The sequence below is a fragment of the Penaeus chinensis genome, chromosome 6, assembly GCF_019202785.1.
Source record: "Penaeus chinensis breed Huanghai No. 1 chromosome 6, ASM1920278v2, whole genome shotgun sequence".
In the NCBI taxonomy this organism is placed as follows: Eukaryota; Metazoa; Arthropoda; class Malacostraca; order Decapoda; family Penaeidae; genus Penaeus; species Penaeus chinensis.
In genome coordinates, this window is record NC_061824.1 from 5138570 (window position 1) to 5148569 (window position 10000).

The following is a 10000-nucleotide window of genomic DNA, read 5'->3' on the forward strand; positions in this document are numbered from 1 at the left end:
AACATTACACATCAATTTCAGCAAAATTCCCAACTTTCTCATTATTCCAAGGTTAAAAGAGAATGCGTATAGTGCCACGAATTACAATTCCGGCGAGAGGTGGCAATATTCCTCTCCCTGGGTTTCCCCCCTGTCGCAGTATTGCCAAATGCGCGACACTGAGAATGTTTGTGGATTTTTGTTACGCAGTTTTATCCCAAGAAATTAATAATTGGAACAGATGAACACTCATGAAAAATGCATTTAAAATAAATAATTGTATATTATCCTCATAGATCATCTTTCTGTGTAATATATGTTTCGCACGGAGAATGTATCTTCTCATTTGTTTGTTTAATTGTTTCTCTTATCCATATACAAACATAAAGAAAATGTTACGATACGGCAAACGTTATTAAACTGGTGCATATCATGTACATTTGTGATATACCCGTACGGGTGAGAAATACATATCACAACCTTGTGGAAAAAATATAAGTTTACCCAGAAACTTTTCCGTTTTCTGTAGTGAGAATTGCGCGGGAATCACTAGCTATTGAAGAAATCATTTCCTCTGAATTCCCATACAGACTTGTAGGACACGCATACGCGTGGCCGTAATTCAAGGAAAGAAGAGCGTATGGGCAAAGCCGAAATGCCCATACACTATGGCATAAACTGAACTGTTTCTATTGTACAATGTTTGTATTTCAGTTCTTTTCTGAATGCGCCAGGAGGCATTCTTGTGTATGGTACTCACACTTTGTGATCTGCCAGTTGGTTCGCGCGGAACTGCCTTTTATGGCCAACTTCCTGGTATACATGCTTAACTATATTTAGATGGAGTTTAGAAAATGTGGACGGATAGAGGAAAAAAAAAAAAAACGAGCACGGAAACATCTTTTAAGAGTTCAAAAGGGAGACCGAAAATTTACCCCACTTCGTGACGCACAAAAATGTGTTACGTCTTTACCTGATGTTGCGACCTGGATTTACCCATGATGAGTGCTTTGCTGGGTATGAATAGCCCCACTTAAAACATTCTACAAATTTCCATCGGCATTAAAAAAAAATACTTGTTCTGTAAATACCCAGCCAAATTTGCATTATAATGTACAGTGCGGTCTCTTCCTTTTGGTTTATCAATTTAAGCCATTATTGATAAGCGCGCTATCAGTGTAGACTTCCCTTACTCTCACGGTTCAAAAAAACACATTTAGTGCACTATCTCAGTCGAGCTAAGATACCAGTTAATCAAAGAGACGAAAATTATACCCTAAAAATGTCCGTTGATAATGAAGAGAAAATGCTGCTCTAAAGCCTGATATCAAAATTGAAAATGTAAAAACAGTATCTAAATGAAACGGTGAGAATAATTGTGAAATTGTTGTGATGATAGTACAACGGATAAAGATAGCACTTTTTTCTTTACAATAATCATAACAGTACAAAAGTAATGTTCCAGGATTAATGATAAAGGTTATAACAATATGATCATCTGATCATTATAATAGTGATAATGATCATAATGATGACAGTGATGATGATAATGAAGATAAAAATAATGATAATGATAAAAATAATGATAATAATAAAAATAATGATAATGATAAGAATAATGATAATAATAAAGATAATGATAATAAAGATAAAGGTAATCATAATAATAATGATGATAACAATAACAAAAATAATAACAATAACAGTAATAAAAATCACTGTTACAATTATGATCTTAAGTTATTCTTATCATAATTATGATACAATAATAATAATAATAAAAATTATTATTATTATAATAACAATAATAATACTTATATTAATAATGATAATGATAACTATAACAATAATAATAATGATAATAATGATGATAACAATAATAGCAATTATTATAATTATAATAATAATGACAATAATAATAACAATAATAATAATGATGATGATGATAATAGCAATAATAATGATTATTATTAAAATTATAATTACAATAATAACAATAATGATAACAAAAATAAAACAATAATGACAATGATGATAATGACAATAATAATAATAATGATAATAATAATAATAATGATAATGATAATACTAATACTAATAATAATAATAATAATAATAATAATAATAATAGTGGTAGTAATGATAATAATAATAATTATGAGAATAAGGATAATAATAATAACAGTAATGATAACACTGATAATGAAAAATGATAATGATAACACAAAAATGATAATGGTAATGGTAATAATGATAATAACAAGAGTCGTAAAAATAGTAATAATAATAATAATGATAATGATAATAATAATGACGCTGGTGATGATAATGATAATAATAATAAACTTGATGATAATAAAAGTGGAAAAAAATAAGAATAACAGAAGCAATAAGGATAACTATAATAATATCGAATTAATAATAATGTTGGTGATGATAATGATGATAATAATAATGATAACGATAATACTGATGATAATAATAACATCGACAACAAACATAATAATAATAATAATGATAATAATAATAATAATAATAATGATAATAATTATAATAACAATAATAGAAATCGCGATGGTAATGATAATTACAATAATAATAACAGCAGTAGCAATAATAGTAACGATGATAACAATAATGATAATAATGATGATGATATAATAGTAATAATAGTAATAATAATAATGATGATAATGATAATAGTGATTATAATGATAATGATGATGATAACAGCAATGATGACGATAAAGTCTTTAACAACAGGAGCAATAATACCATGGACTTCAAAAACACCAATAATGTCAATGACAGTACTATCAGCAACGCAAAAAAAAAAAAAAAAAAAAAAAAAAAAAAAAAAAAAAAATTAACGTTGACCAATTATTCCACTTAAATAAGAAAAGAAGGTAAGCCACACGTTGCAGCGTCAGAAATAGGAAAGTTCAATACCAGGGATATGGGTTGACGCAAGTCTTGGGCGGGTCTTTCGAACTGGGTATGAACGATGACTCAGAAAGGTCTTCGGGGTAGAATAGGATGCGGTCAAGGGTGATGGTCTTCGGTCAAGGAACTGGGTCAAGACTGCATCAGGTTTCGGTCAAGAGTGCTTCGTGTTAAGGAACGTTTCAGTGGACTTCCAGGATCTTCCGAGAATTGAGTTACACGGGGAAACTCTTAGTGCTAACGTTCCCTGGGAGACTTCGTGGATAGTCCCAGAGCTGTTGAAAGGGCTGCCGCAAACGTTTCTTTTCTCTGAAGATTCTGTGGGTATTTTGGGAGCTGATGAAGTCTCGCGCAAGAACAAGTCGAGGATACACCCTGATAAAGCAGTCGACAAGGTTGGATCACGGAAGTGTAAGGAATCAGCCTAGTAAACCGAGAAGGATCTAGTCAGGGGAAAAAGTAATGGTCAAGGATGTATCATTATATATGACCTAGTATCTGTAGTCATTAAGTTCAGGATCTTACCCAGTCAAGAATAAGGATGCGAATCAACCTAACAGGAAAACTGGTTCAGGCTGATACAAGTGTTGTGTAATAATTATCTGCATCTGATCCAAACGATACTTGAGAAGACTGGTCAGGCAAGCCATAGCACCTTGTTACGGTGCTTCCGAAAGTGATGAAGTGAACATTATGAGCATAAGGACCAAGGCTGGAGGCGGAGGTGCAGGACATGAAGGTTCTGATCAAGGATAGCCGATTTTGCAACTGGACGTAGTCAGGGGAAGGTTTTAGACAAAATTAAATCAAATGAGATATTCAAATACTGGAGAAAACATACACTATATGAATATATACATATGCATGCATACATGCATACAAACACGTGTGTGCGTGTATATACTTATATATACACATATGTATATTATATATATATATATATATATATATATGTATGTATGTATGTATGTATATATATGTATGTATGTGGATAGATAGATAGATAGATAGATAGATAGATAGATACACACACACACGAATGCATACGTATATTTATGGAATATATATATATATATATATATATATATATATATATATATATGTATATATGTGCGTGTGTGTAGATAGACTGATATATATTCAGATATATATTCATATAGTGTAAGTTTATAAATATATATATATGATATATATATATATATACAACATATATATATAAATACATATATACAATATATATATATATATATATATATATATATACACGCATATATGTATGTATTAGCACATATTCAGGAAGTCGCTACCATGCATCAAAGAGCCTTTTATGTAATCAGCTGTATCTCGATACTTCTCCTCCTTCCCCCTTCCCCCCCTCCCCCCCGCCCTTCCCTTCCCCATTGGTTGACGGGAATCCCTGATCAGAGGTTCGTCCAGGAGCTTTTTTTCTTTCTTTTTTTTTAACCGCGCCACGTCCGTCACATGCACTCTCTGTGTTGGTCTCCCGCCTCCGCCACGCTCGTCATTTTCTCGCTGTATCCTTCACATTACATTCTTCCTTTCACTTTATTGTCGCCGTTTTGCTTATCATCTCCGCCACTCTCAGGTATTTCGTAATGTCGGAAACTTATCTCGTTTCTTTGGTCGGGTGTATTATTTGTTTATTTCAAAGCAACTTCCCCTATTTTTTTCTTTTCGTATTTTTCTTCTTTCCTTCCGAATTCATACGCTGATTTCTCTTCCTTTTTTATTCATGTATATATCATCTTTTGAGGTAGTAGACTGTATATGTGTACGTCAACTAAATAAGGCATGGATGAAGATATATCTAATTAACTCTCTGATATGACATCCTCCTCAGAATCGCACGCAACATCCTGTAATGTGGAACCGTTGTTGATTCCCATTCATAACTTTGCCAACATTTGTCACGTGTATCGTCAAAGGCGATTTGGATTCCGGAGAATTACACCTTTCAAAATGGTGACTCTGTAGTACCCAACGACCCACGACACTCATCTTGGAAAACGTTGACCTCGCTATGCTCAGCGACCCACGACTGTCATCATCAAAACCGTGACCTCGGAACATCCCCCGACCCCGATACTGTCATCGTCTCAAAGCTAACGACTCGCTCACATTCACTGTCTCTGTGTCGTCCTTTCCGTCCAATTACAACGTTCTTCACACTTAAGCGATTTCGTCTCACGCATTATCTCTGTCGTGGACGTTTATTGTCTTTCCTGCACTCGCTTCCTTTGTTGTAATCGTCGCCTTTGTCCCAGCTGACGACTCTACCCTTCATATATATTGTTTATTGTTTACAGGTTTTATCTTTCTATTCTGACAAATGTCTGTCTAGATCCCACAGTCTCCGTAATTGGTTTTAATCTAAAATCTCATCTAGGAATTACTGTAGTGCGATTCCTCCTGTTTTCCAAATATCTTCCTCCTACTTCATACCATTCTGTTTTATTACCCATCATTATAATTCTTCCTACGTTAATTCAGGAGATTATCATCCTCTCCAATCATATTTGATATCTCATTCCGTTTAACATCACCAAAATATCATGTAGGAATGCAACAACTTCCTCACTTTTAATCAACATGACGACCGTCAAGTAAATTCCCGAACTCCGTCTAACTAGACAAAGAGGTTCTGAAATACGGCGCCACGTCGCCCTAGATTTGGCCCAGGCAGCTTCGAAAAAATAAAATAGTCTCTCTCTATACAAACACACACACACACATATATATGCAAATATACACACATATATACATATGCATATATATACATATACATATATAAGTACACACACACACACACACACACATAGACACATGTGTATGTATATGCATATATACATATATATATATATATATATATATATATATATATATATATATATACACACACATACATATACATATACATGTACACACACACACACATAAATATATATATATATATACATATATATATATATATATATATATATATATATATATATATGCAGTCTCATCCTACAGTTACCCTTGAAAAGTATATTAAAATAGGCCTATACTTAGGATGATTGTCACAATCAGGCAGCCCCTAACAGTTGGACGAAAACTGTACATTCAGACCTGAAATAAGAACAATGCCGAATATTTCCTGCTGGTAAGGACTAAACATCTCGTGGCAACGTAAATCCCACATATGGTACGGGTGGTAACCAATCGCAGACCACACGGTATCTACCAATCAGCGTCCAGCTCTCGCGGTAAGGTGAGGGGGAGAGCGCAAGGAAGAAGGGGGAGAAAGAGGGAAGGCGTGGAGAAAGATAGGAATTCGTAGGCAAATACGTACATGGACTAACGAGATGCTAAAACATACAGGCGCAAAACTGACTGCTAAAATACTAAAACAAATAAGGGAACGGGGACACCTCTGCACGTCAGCGTGGGACAAGAGACACGAGAGATGTTGCAGACAATCGACAGGCCGCTAATTATGCTCCGTGTAATAATCCCGCAGCACAAAGGAAACATGAACAGAAACCTGGGGAAGTCCACCGCGAAGTGAAAGCCTCTGGGATGTCCGCGACGCTTTCTCTCGCGCTGTGTTTGGGTCGGGGTGCCTGCTGTAGGATAATGACGCCCAATCCGGTACAAAGGGCGTCGTGGCCTTGGGTTTTCACCTGCCGCGGGCACTGTCTCGAAAATGAAAGTGTAAACATATGCAACTTTCGTATCATCTCCACGAAAATGAAAAAGGAAAGCCATCGACAGTATATTTCTAGTCTAACGAGGCCTTTGCAGTGTAATTCCTATGAAAAAAAGGGGGTGCTGTACGTGTATACGCATGTGTGTGTGTGTGTGTGTGTGTGTGTGTGCATTTGTATATATGCATATGTATATTTATAAATACATATGTATATATGTATTCATAGATATTTATATGTATCTATGTATACACATATTTATTTATATATATATATTTATATATACATATGCATATAATAGATACATAGATAGATAGATATAGATACGACACACACACACACACACACACACACACACATATATATATATATATATATATATATATATATATATGTGTGTGTGTGTGTGTGTGTGTGTGTGTATTCATAAACGCATATATATATATATATATATATATATATATATATATATATAAATGCATTTAACAATTATAGTTATAACAGCCCTGAACGCTCTCCGTGCGCCGCGGCACAAAGCGCATTTCCCGTTGCAGTGGCGTGAGATCGACGAACTCCCCGGCCCTCTCAGCCCCCGCGTATTCACCGCCGCGGAGGCATTTCCTCGTTCCAAGCAAGAGGAACGAAGGAACGGCGGGGGTTCGTTCGTCGAGTCTTGAGTTGCAGAAAGGAAATGGAATGGAAAAACCAATTGAGCAGAAGAGAAACTTTGACGTTTATTTGGGAATTTCTTCAGTGCCTTTAGTTGGTGATCTACAAAGTTTATTTTGTCTTTATCAGCTCCGTTCGACGTTACATGAGAAAACTTCAACTGTCTCGTGTGTAAAATCCCAGTGCGCAACTTAGAGGAAATCTCAGTTCTTACCAAAGTCTTTATAGATTGCTTTGTCTTCGACGATTTTTTTTTTTTCTTAATGATTTTTTTTCCAATTGCCTTACCAAGTAATGACATAAAAAACGCGATTATTTTTCCCAGCTGTTAATTACTTGTGATTGGTTTCTTGTCGAGGATGACTTTGATATCCTTCGCCAAAGAGTCTTCAAGCTGTTTAATAACTGACGATGAGTTATGAAACGCGGTCAGATTAGTGCTGAAGTTATCTGTCAATATTCTTGGAAAGTGTGAAAGACGGGAAAGAAGCAAAGATAAAGTGATGGAGTAGGCGTGCGAACTGTGCACTCACACACAGTCAAAATAATGCACACACACACACGCACACGCGTGCACTTACAAACACACACACACGCACATGCACACACACTCGCACTCACACGCACGCACACACCACATATATGTTACATATATACATTATATATATGTGTATACATATATGTGTATATATATATCTATATATATGATATATACATGTATCTCTCTCACACACACACACACACACTCACACACACACACACACACACACACACACACACACACACACACACTCGCACACACACCAGCATGCACACACAAGCATGCACACACACACACACACACACACACACACACACACACACACACACACACACACACACACACACACACACACGCACACACACCAGCATGCACACACACACACACACACACACACACATATGTGTGTGCGTGCATTTGCATATCTACATTCACAATGAACGCATTTACACGTATATTTGCGTATTCGCCTCTCCCTGATGACAGTAATTCACTGCAGTCTGCAAGGCACTGAGCATATTCCTCAAGCAAGACAGAAAGGTGTACACAAGCTGTGACATGGACGAGAGCTTCAGCTTCGGATTTCCCAGGTCCCACCAGCTGCGGTCGTCACCACCAGGCCCGGTCTGCCCCACCCCCTCTTGCCTTCTCGCACACACTGTATACATATACATACACGCGCTCAAACGAAGCTACGTCAAAACACAGCTGTAATAGATATATACCCACGTTATGAACATTAAAAAAAAGAAAACATGGAGATATTTAATTCGCGTAGACAAGACACACAGACAGACTAATCACGCAGGGGAACATAAGCAGATGTACACAAAACAAACATGCTCAAGTAAATGCAAAATATGAATCATCCGTTTCTTGCGACACTGTGAGTGTGAAAATATCTTGCTTGTTATAATCCTGAGAAGCCGAAATTGATGAATACCATGATATACACTCGTTCACATACATACACATTTACTCACACATATATACAAACATCATGGACAATGCTAAATATAAGTAACCTTTCATGACGATGATAATGATGATACGAAGAGTTCCTTCAACAATGAAGATAATTTGATTAAAAAGACATAGGTAAATCAATCAGTCAAACTGCAATGCAGTACACCAGAAAAAGGAGCACCCGAGGTCAGTCTGTAATGCATATCCAGTACGGTTGGCTGACAAATAAACCACAGTCACAGAAAAGGCGTCGCGATTTTGCAAAAGGTGTTTCCAGGTCAAAGGCCTAAACACCACCTACTAAACCCGACTGTTCGTCAAGCAACTCTGCGGCCGCCGGCGGGGGAAAACTGTTCAGTTCAGCAGCCACCGGGCGAAAAAGTCACCCGCGAATGGCTCGTTACTCCCACGCCGCCTGCAACAGCTTCGTTGGCAGTGGGATGCATTTTGTAATAATTGTAGGATTTATTCATGCGTTAATCTTTATGCCATCTCTTCATTTCTTGTGAATTCAGTCTATTCAGGTTCGTTAGTCAGTCCGACCTGGATCGTAAAGCGGGACTGCGAAGGAAAAACAATTCGCTGAACTTCTAAAACCGGGTCCAAGACAGGCAACCTGAAATCGGGGATTACGTCGGCGATGAAAAAAATAGTTGGACGAGAGAGAGGGAGAGAGTTGCATAGTGCATGTAGCATGAGAAAGCAGAAAATGCTACAAACCAGAACCTGTTTTATTTTCACTTGGGTAAAAAGATCTAGGAGTAACAAAATATGCCAGAGTGTATAATATGCTGCCTATCAGTCATCACGAACTGCGCCCTACATGGAGTGACCGGCAGGCTGATGACTTGCTGCAAAATTTATTTGAGGGATCAAGGGCTCCCAAATGAGAGATAATGCAAATTGAAAATCCATAAAAGTCACATACCCAAAGAGCATCGCAGCCGTTGTGGTTTCTCTAAGGGGAATACATAAATTAGATATAAACGAACGATTATGATCAGTGCAATGCGAAGAAAAATGACTAGAAACCGTCGTGGTGAAACATTTTCAACAGATGGTCTAACCTTGGGTTACGGTGGTATAGCCTCAGGGTGATACACCATTTGGAAACATCATCAGTATGTGGTATAGCCTTAGGTTGAAACGCCATTACCGGAAGGGACAACTTAGGAAATAGTGGCTATCATCAACT